Source organism: Chrysochloris asiatica, unplaced genomic scaffold (assembly GCF_000296735.1).
Source record: "Chrysochloris asiatica unplaced genomic scaffold, ChrAsi1.0 scaffold00122, whole genome shotgun sequence".
Taxonomy (NCBI): Eukaryota; Metazoa; Chordata; class Mammalia; order Afrosoricida; family Chrysochloridae; genus Chrysochloris; species Chrysochloris asiatica.
Genome location: NW_006408640.1, coordinates 5,542,777 through 5,552,752, shown reverse-complemented (window position 1 = coordinate 5,552,752; position 9,976 = coordinate 5,542,777). Strand labels below are relative to the sequence as shown.

At 42.7% G+C, this 9,976-nt stretch overlaps 1 pseudogene; it reads right to left on the bottom strand.

Annotated features, from left to right (window-relative positions):
• LOC102835091 overlaps nucleotides 1–9,923 on the bottom strand; it is a 24,907-nt pseudogene extending 14,984 nt beyond the window's left edge.
• Between the last annotated feature and the right edge of the window lie 53 nt (nucleotides 9,924–9,976).

Sequence of the window (9,976 nt, the reverse complement as noted above, 5' to 3'; positions counted from 1 at the left end):
AAACAAGGTATATGAATGGTTGAATGTGAAACTGATGATGTGCCCTGTAAACTTTCACTCAATCCACAATAAAAACCTTAAATTAAAAAAAAAAAGATAAGGGAATTTTTCCATAAAAAAAAAAGAAGAAGTAGACTGCATGGAGTCCTGGTGTGGCACTGTGGGCAAAGTCATTTGAACTGCAAGGTAGGTGGTTTAAGCTCACCAGCTGCTCCTTGGAAACCCTATACAGTGTTTCTATGGGTCAGAATTGACTCCATGGCACTTAACAACAACAACAACAATGCATGGAAAAATGTGGAATTTCAGCAAAGAAATGGAAACTATAAGAAAGAATCAAATGGAAATGATAGGAATAAAAACCATTATGAACAATGAACTTTTCAACGTATTGGACGCAACTGAGGGGAAAATAAATCAGTGATCCTGAAAATTAGCCAATAAAAATTATACAAACCAAAACACAAAGAGAAAGGAACAATAGAGACAAAAATCCAGGACACATAGTCTCTAGTAGCTGTGGATCACTATCCAATGGTCTAACATATGTAAATGAAGTTCCATAAGAAATATAGTTAAAGAGGCCTAATGTCTTAGTTTCTTAATGCTGCTGGAACACAAATATGACAGGTTAGTGACTTTAAAGAACAAAGCATTATTTTTTCACAGTTCTGGAGGCTTAAAGTCCAAGTCAGCATCTCAGCATGTCAATTCCTCCCTTGTCATGTCAATTCCTCCCTTGTCAGTAGCCCTTATCGCTCTTTGGTTCTTGGTGATTGCACATGGCATCTGTCCTCCCCAGTATGTTCCCACCTCTGTGTGCAATCTACTCTTTTTATAACTTAGAAGTGATTAGTGAGAAAATAAATTTCTATTCTTTACTTGTTTAGGACACACCCTACATTGTTATGTTGTTGTTGCTGTTAGGTGCCTTCGAGTTGGTTCCGATTCATAGAGGCCCTGTACACAACACAATGAAGCACTGTGCAGTCCTGCGCCAACCTAACAATTGCGGCTTCACCTAAGCCCATTGCTGCTGCCACTGTGCTAATCCATTTCATTGGGTTTTTTTCTTTTTCTCTCCAACCCTTCACTTTACCAAACGTGATAGCCTTCTGATAACATGATCCCTCCTGATAATATGTCCGAAGTATGACAGAGGAAGTTTGCCCATCCTGGCTTCCAAGGAGCACTCTGGCTGTACTTCTTCCAACACTGATCTATTTGTTCTTTTGGCAGTCTATGGTACTTTCCATATTCTCCTCCAACTCAAATGCATCAATTCTTCTATGGTCTTCATTACTCAGTGTCCAACTTTCAAATGTGTATGAGATTATTGAAAATACCATGGCTTGGGTCAAGTGCACCTTAGTCCTTCAACTGACATCTTTGCTCTTGACACTTAAAAAAGGTCTTGTGTAGCAGATTTACAAATGAAGGCGTCATCACAGTCAACTCTACTTAGAGAAGGTAGCTCTACCCCAGTCGCTTTTTAAGTGCCTTCCAGCCTGAGAGGCATTTCTTTTGGCATTGTATCTGACAATATTCTGGTGTTCTTCATCATGGTTCAATAGTCAATATTCTGGTGCTGACAGTGTTCTACTGCTGTTCATAAGGTTTCGGTGACTAAATATTCAGAAGCAGTCTTGCTTTCCTTCTTCCTAGTCTGTGTTTGTCTGGAAGCCCAGTTGAAACCTATCTACTGTGGATGACCCAACTGGTATTTAAAATACCTATGGCATAAAGGAGCTCTGATAGCATAGTGGTTACGTATCGGGCTGTGAACTGCAAGGTCAGCAGTTCGAAACTACCAGCTGCTCCGCAGGAGAAAGATGAGGCTTTCTGCTCCCGTAAAGATTTACAGCCTCGGAAACCCTGTTCAGGGTCGCTATGGGTCGGAACCGACTCGATGGCACTTAACAACAACATGGCATAGCTTCCAGAATCACAGCAACATGCAAGCCGCCACAGTACAACAAACTGACAGATGAGTGGTGTATGTTGGTACGGCCTCATTGATATAACAATGAAACCCCTATTTCCCAATGGATTCCATCCAGAGGAATAGGGGTTAGGAGTCCAACGCATGTATTGAAAGAGTACAATTTAATCCATAACATTCTACCCTTTGTGCTTCCCCTAAGTTATGTCCTTTCCCTGAGCAAAACACATTCTATCACTTCATCCCAAAAGTCTTAACCCCTTCAGCATCAACTCAGTAAAATCTCATCTTCTGAGTCATCAAATCAAGTATGGGTGAGACTTCGTGTCCATCCTAGATAAAATTCTTTCCATCTGTGAATCTTTGAAACCTAGAACACAAGTTTTCTGTTTTCAAAGTGCAGTGGTAGAATAGGTGGATATTTACACTCCAAATGGGAGAAATTGAAGGGAAAGAAGGAATCATGGATGCCAACCAAGTCAGTTCAAAGCCCAGCAAAGAAACTGTCATTGGCGCTCAAGGACTGAAAATGATCCTGTGTTCTCCAGACACAGCTGAGCAATGGTTATGACTCCTGACTCTGAGTATGGCCACACTCTGCATTTTCTCTAAATTCAGATTTAAAGTGAGGCTTCCAGCAAAACTGATGTGATGAATCATCAAGGTATGTTGTTGTTGTTAAGTGCCGTGGAGTCGGTTCTGACCTATAGCGACTCTGTATAGGTTCTCCGAGAAGCTGCTGGTGAGCTTGAGCTGCGGACTGACTTTGCAATCCAGAGTGTTAACCCACAGCGCCATCAAGGTATGTTGTTGTTGTTAAGTGCCATCGAGTTGATTCCAACCCATAGCGACCCTGTATAGGGTTTCCAAGGAGCAGCTGGTGAGCTTGAACTACCAACCTTGCAGTTCAAACGACTTTGCTGTCTTGACGCATTAGCCCACAGCGCCACACCAGGACATCAAGGTATGAGGACACTTTAAATCTCTTGTGATTCAGAAAAGGATTGATTGCAGAGTTTCGGAATGGGTTGAAGAACTGTGGTTCTGCACTGTCAACTCTGGGAGAAAATCATCCTTCCTGTGTTTTGTGGTAACCCCATATGCACAGTGCCTGGAAAATATAGGTGCACTATTACACTTACTGGGAGGCTTGCTGTGGCACTGCAGGTTAATGCGCTGGCCTGCAAAGTCAGTTTGAATCACAAGGTTGGCAGTTCCAGCTCACCAGTCACTCCTAGGAAACCCTATACAGGGTCACTATGGGTCAAAACTGACTTGATGGCACTTAACAACAACAACATTACACATACTGAGTGGACAAATAAATGCATACAGGAGCAGGAAACCAGGCAGGTCATTTTAAATTCACAAGAATGAAGCTCCTTGTATTTGGAAAGACATTTTTCTTTTGTAGATACTGGAGGTATTCTTTGCACCATCTAATATATTCCAGGAAATCTGTAAGATTCCTGACATTGTTCCTGGTGTGGCACTGTAGAATCAGCACTGGACTGCTAACCCCAACGTTGGCAGTTCAAACTCACCAGCTGCACCTTGGAGTCACTGTGATTCAGAACTGACTCAATGGCACATACCAACAGTAACAGCAAAAAATATCATAGTAAATGGTCCTGGTGTGGTGCTGTAGGATAAGCACTGGACAGCTAACCACAACTCAAACCAGGGTCGCTATGAATTGAACAGACTCCATAGCACTTAACAACAACAATATTGTTGTTGTGGTTAAATGCTGTTGAGTCGGTTCCGACCCATAGCAACCTTCTAGAGGGTTTCCAAGGAGCAACTGGTGAGCTTGAACCACCAACCTGGCAGTTCAAACTGACTTTGCAGTCTAGCGCATTAACCCACAGCGCCACACCAGGACTCCATATAGCATAGTATAATAAAAATTTCATCACTTTCTCTTTCCTGAGGGAAAGAACAAGTGAGCGAGTCTAATGGGAATGTTAGGCAGGTAGACTAGGGAAAGGCATAGGGTCTCAAGTTACTCTCTGTCTCAGCAGAAATAACCAACCTCAACAGAGAGGAAATTCTAAGAAGAGGGGTGGGTGAGAGGGGGCACTAAAACGAATCAATAGTAAGCTAAAACCTGAAAAACAAGACTCAAGGAAACTATTTTAGATCAAAGTCAGCAGAAAATTAGACCAGCATCAACAATACAAAGATCCTAACAGGGTGCTGAAAATGGAACTGTTGTAAAGGGGAAGAAAGTTAGGGTAGCTAGACTATTTGCCCAAATTAGCTACTCAGACTCTTGAACCAGAACTACAGCTCATGTCCCTGACAGAAGGCTATATAAAGAAAAAGCCAAATTGTATTTAAGGCTCTTCCTCAATCCCGAGGTGGAAGCCCATGCTTATCTCTCTCTAAGAACGTCTATGCTTAATAAATTCTACCTATCTTTGCTCTGACTAATCCTCTTGTCTTTCTAACCTCTTTGTGTGGGGTGTGTTGTTATTGTTGTTAAGTGCCATCAAGTCGGTTCCGACCCATAGTGACCCTGTATAGGGTTTCCAAGGCTGTAAATCTTTACAGGAGCAGAAAGCCTCATCTTTCTCCTGAGGAACAGCTGGTAGTATCGAACTGCTGACCTTGAGGTTAGCAGTCCAACTCGTAACCATTATGCTACCAGAGCTCCTTCTTGTCTTTCTAACGTGTTTTGTGTGGGGTGTGTTACTCCTTCCCAATTCTTTGGAAGGACAGTAGCACCATTTCAGGGGCACACAAGTGAGGATGACAAAGACTTCTTTAATGAACCAAACAACCGAATGGGGATAAGCTACACTGAGGGGTGTTCTCACGCCTGGATTTTCCAAGGAGGACATGTTTGTCTCAAACAACAAAAGTCTTGATTTTATCAGTGCTCTGAAGACAGTGGGCTGGGTTATGGAAAGAATCCTTTTTAAGAATTTTTGTTAAGTGCCGTCGGGTCAGTTTCGACCCATAATGACTCTATAGTGCCAACTTTGTGGTTCGCAGTCCAGAGTTGATTTTATAGTGCCACACTAGGAGTCCTCTCTAAGAAAACACTCAAAGTAAAGGTAGGCCATTTCTATCTTATGGGACTTTGAGACCACAGAACACAGGCCCACACTTGCCCCCTTGTTGTAAGTCAAGCTAGCATGCCCCCGTCCTGGAAATTCTTGAAGCTGGAGGTGTTCCACACAGTTCAGAAGTAGGCCTAGAAGCAGGAGGGTGGTAGTCATCACCAGGGTCTGCTCCTTGCTAGAATCCAGGTGTTTATGGGATCCTAGAGCTGGAAGTCACTTTCTTATCTTGAGAATGGATCTTTTATTTAATAATTGATGTAAGAGAGAAATTTTCCGGAACCTTTGACCAAAATAAAATGCCTGAATGAAATCCATACTTCTTTTGCATTCAGCAGAATTAAAATAGAAGTTAACAATGCCTGCTTTTAAATCTTTCTTTGGCTAGCAACCATGGGTCGTTAGGGAGATATTTTCTCTGCAGACAAGTCAGAATATGGAAAGCATGTAATCTAAGGAAGTCTTAACACAACCACATTTGTGTAAAATGGCCCTTTCATGATAGGGATGTAGAAACAATGTCTCAAGAAAAAGACCTTGGGTGTCAACCCGTTAGCTGTATACCCCAGGCAACGTAAGGTTTTGTTCAAGCAAGCAGTTTCTAATAAAAGGGCTTCGGTGCCAATTATTAGCACCAGCCAAGGTACCAGGCATCCCCAAGAAATGTTTTATACCAAACTAGATGTTCTTACAACTTTGTCTGGAAGGTATGCATTGTAAGTATTCTGTGCCTGATTTTACATCTATGTGCCCACATGAATTCTGTAATTAACTCCTGTAACTAATACCTATATGCCACCTCCAATTGTAGCTACTTGCCCACTTCCTTTAACCTTCCCTTTTGTGACCTCAATTAATTTCCTGCTTTAGTCCTATACCTGCCCCCACCTGAGACACTTTCTCTGTATCTCACTAGTGTACTCTTGTGTGAGCTGGTAATTTGAATGGTTTCTCATCTAAAATAAGTCCTCTTTCAATTTCTTTTCAAAGGTTTGGAGTTTTTCTTCAACACTGGCAAAGAAAATTTTTTGTGCAAAGTCCCAGCCCAACAATTAATTTTGAAGTCTAATTGCCAACCAGCTGCCACAGAGTTGATTCCAACTCAGGGCAACTCCATGTGTGTCCAAGCAGAGCTGCACTCCACAGGACTTTCGATGGCTGATGTTGCCAAAGTAGATTCCCAGGGTTTTCTTCCTTTGTGTGATTTCTCCATCACTCAGTGAGAAACGCATGTAAGATTACCCAGGAAACTGAGGAGGTAGAGGAACAGGCTTGTATTTTCCTTATTTTTGGTTTCTTCATCATTAATAAGTCAAGTATATGGTGCAGGCAAAGAGGAGACCTAAAGTAGGAAAACTCACAGGGACTTCAAACCAAAATCATTTCTATTGTGTGTGTGTTTTGGTTGGTGCTGTTGTTGCTTTTAACTTGCTTTATCTTGGCAAAGTCTAACAAAGCAAAAGAAGATCTGGCCTAAGATGGCAGCCAGGAAAGGAAAAGAAGGGACCATAACCTTTTAAAGAACTCAATAGTTGGCAAGTCTTCAACTTCAAATGCTGGAGAATGATAAATTATTCAAAATGTAATTGTTCTGCTTTCCACTCACTGCAGTATAAGAATATTGATCCTACCATTACTAACCCACAAGAGCTTTCATGAGGAAAGGCCAATGTGAAATGAGGGAGCAAAGGAAATGGTAGCTTTTCTGCTGTGAGTGTTTTATTCCCTCTGAGATTTACTGTGCTCTTCAGCAGGCTTCCAAATATGAACTCTTCTTCCAGTCATGTCAAACAGCATCATAAAGATCCAGAACTACATAAATTCCCTGTGAGGCTCGGGATTTCAAGCAATAAAGGACTGATTCAGGGCCCCTACAGCCACAGAATCACTATTCCATTATCTAATTTTAAGATCCCTGCTTTTTAAACTGTGGTCTACACTGAACTGCCTGGAGAGATTGTTAAAATGCAGATTCTTATTCACTAGAACTGGGATGCCTGAGATTCTGCCTTTCTACACACAAGCTCCCAGTGATGTTGATGCTACTGGCCCATGGGATTCGCTATCCAGGCTCCTGGGTTCTGGAATACCAGGGAGGACCTTCAACTTTTCTTTGCAGATAGTGGTGGGTCATCCACTGAGCTTAAATCTGAGTCATGTCCAGATTCATGTCCTGTTCACTTCACTTTGACAAGAGGCAAGTGTGACTGAGTGCTTTTCCACCACCTTATGTCCTGAGACTCTCTAGTGATTCCTGGTGACTTGCTGTCCTGTTCCTGGCTCAGCCATGCAGGACAGCAGATGCCAAGCCACAGATGCACTCACTCAGGCTGCAGTCTTGGTGCCATCTGTGCAACTCCCTTCAGGCCAGGACTGCTGGCCTGGTGACAACAGCCACAGAAAGCTCATTCCACCCCTTCCATCAACTCTGCCACAGTCTTTTAGAATCATCTCTTGGGGCCTGCATGAGACTGATGCCCAGATGGGACACATACCTAAATTACTGTCCCCAAGGAGAGGCCCAGGCCTTCTTCTCCTGGCTAAAAGGGAAGGGAACGGGCCCTATAAAGCCCCCTTGAAAGGGAGTCAGGGGTCAACAATGTTGAGATACCATTTTGTGAGTGGTCTTCAAGCATATGTCGAGTATGAACGTGATCCTTCTGGACCTATGAGATGGGCATGAACATCCTGTCTTCTAGGTGAGGAGACTAAGGATGAGGACAAAGACAGCAAATCATAGGCTTATGTCTCATGGCCTAGCTCTCCAATGCTTCTCAACTCCAACATCACTTTCTGTCTGCTTCCAGGAAATGATGACATCTTTGTGCTGACAACAAAGTCCTACGTTGAGTTACAGCACTGACTGAAAGAAAAACAGTTCCAGCAAGGTGGGATTTGAGGTGCACTAGCCCCCACACATATGCATTGGCCACTGTGGTGCAAGTTGAGATTTGTAGTATATTGACAAATCCTAACTTTAATCCACTGAACTTTTGTTGAAGTGCAGTTTAATAAAAGGAAAGACATATTCCCTATTAACGTTGCAGACATTTTGCCTGAATTAACCAGTCTGCTGCAAAGCTTACCCAGATGGTACCTAGGAAAAATTTTGAGGATGAGTCAAAAATTAGGGATAAATCATCATTTAGGATTCCATACAGGAGCCCAGAACCACATGGGGTCCTGTAGTGAACTGTGACTTTGTGGATGGCATGTAGTGTGGAGGGAAAATGTTGAATGCAACTAAGAGATTTATCAACTTCAAAATTCTGTGGGGATCTTGTGTGGTGAAGTGTGAAAACTGGGCCGATATGGTACTGCCTGTCACTGACACCCATGGGCAAGCTGCCTGAGTTCTGAGTCTCAGTCTCCACAGGCTCCCGAGGGCTGTAAACAGTAGCTGTCATGAATGTAAAGGACCTAGCACAGAAGCTGGGGTATGCAGGCACTCACTAAGTTGTTGTTGTTCTTGTGAAGTGCTGTCAAGTCAGTTCCGACCCATAGCAACCCTGTATAGGGTTTCTGAGGAACAGCTGGTAAGCTTGAACCGTTGACCTTGCAGTTCAAATGGCTTTGCAGTCTGATGCATTAGCCCACAGCACCACACCAGGACTCCACTAAATAGTCCTCATAAATTCCATCTGGAAGCCTTCAGGGGAAGGTGGGAGAGAATAACAGGTTTTGGGACATTCTACTGCTGGAGGATGTCATGCTGGGTAAGATGGAGGGTCAGAGAAAAAGAGGAAGACCCCCAACGAGATGGATCGGCCAGGCGGCATCATTGATGGCGTCAAGTGTGGCAGCAGTAGTGAGGTTGGCCCAGGATCGGACATTGTTTCGTTCTGCTGTGCATGGGGTTGCTATGAGTCGGTTCCGACTCGATGGCACCTGACAACAACTGCTGGTGCCACCACGAGTATTGGTGTTGTTTGTTTGCTTTCCCCACCAACACCAAGTTGGAAAGTTGGACAGTATGTGTAATAATAGATCAGCCTTTTAGCAATGGTAGAAATAATTACAACTTACTCTCAGGTTGGAAAAAATATCTGTTATGTTTGGGTTGGGTTTCCTACCATAAGTGATAGAGAGAGGACTATGGAAAATCTCCCCCTAGGAGCTGTCACTTTGTTCCTGTTGTGGCTTTCATGTTTCTGTGATGCTGATAGTTATGCCATCATTTTTTCTAATACCAGCAATGCCACCATGGTGGACAGGTTTCAGTAGAGCTTCCAGAATAAGACAGTCTAAGAAGAAAGGCCTGGGAAACTACTTCTAAAAATTAACTACTGAAAACTAAAGTTTACTAATGATCAGGATGACACAGAACTGAACAAAGTTTTGCACTTTTGTACAAGAGGACACCATGAATCTAAGCCAACTCAATGGCAACAAACTACAGGCACAAACTGTAAACTTTCAGAACAAACTGTTAATTTCAGAAACTTAAAGTTGACAGCCCGATGGAAGAAAGCATTTGCCGGGTACAGGACCAAAAAGTCTTCCCTGAAGAGATGATTTTAACTTCTAACTAGTTAAAACTAATATACCTGAGGAAATTTAAAAAACATTGATTTAAAAAAATTAATAGCAGACATGTTACTTTGATTTTAAGGTTTTTCTTATCTACATGTGTTGTTATTGTTGCTAGGTGTTGTGGAGTTCATTTTGACTCATAATGACCTCATGTACACAGAAACACTGCTTGGTCCGGAGCCACCCTCACAACTGTTGCTATGCTTGAACCCACTGCGGTAGCCACTGTGTCAGTCCATCTCACTGAGCAACTTCCTTTGTTTTGCTGATGTCTGAATAGAGAATTTCTGTTAGAAATATCAATACAAGGTTGGTCCCTGTGAAGGGGAGGTTTAAAATATCCCAAATGTCCAACTTTTCCACCATGTTATACCTTCCATCCTTGATAGATATCACTTTTCCTCCCCTCCCTCACATCCCAAGGTTCTGCAAT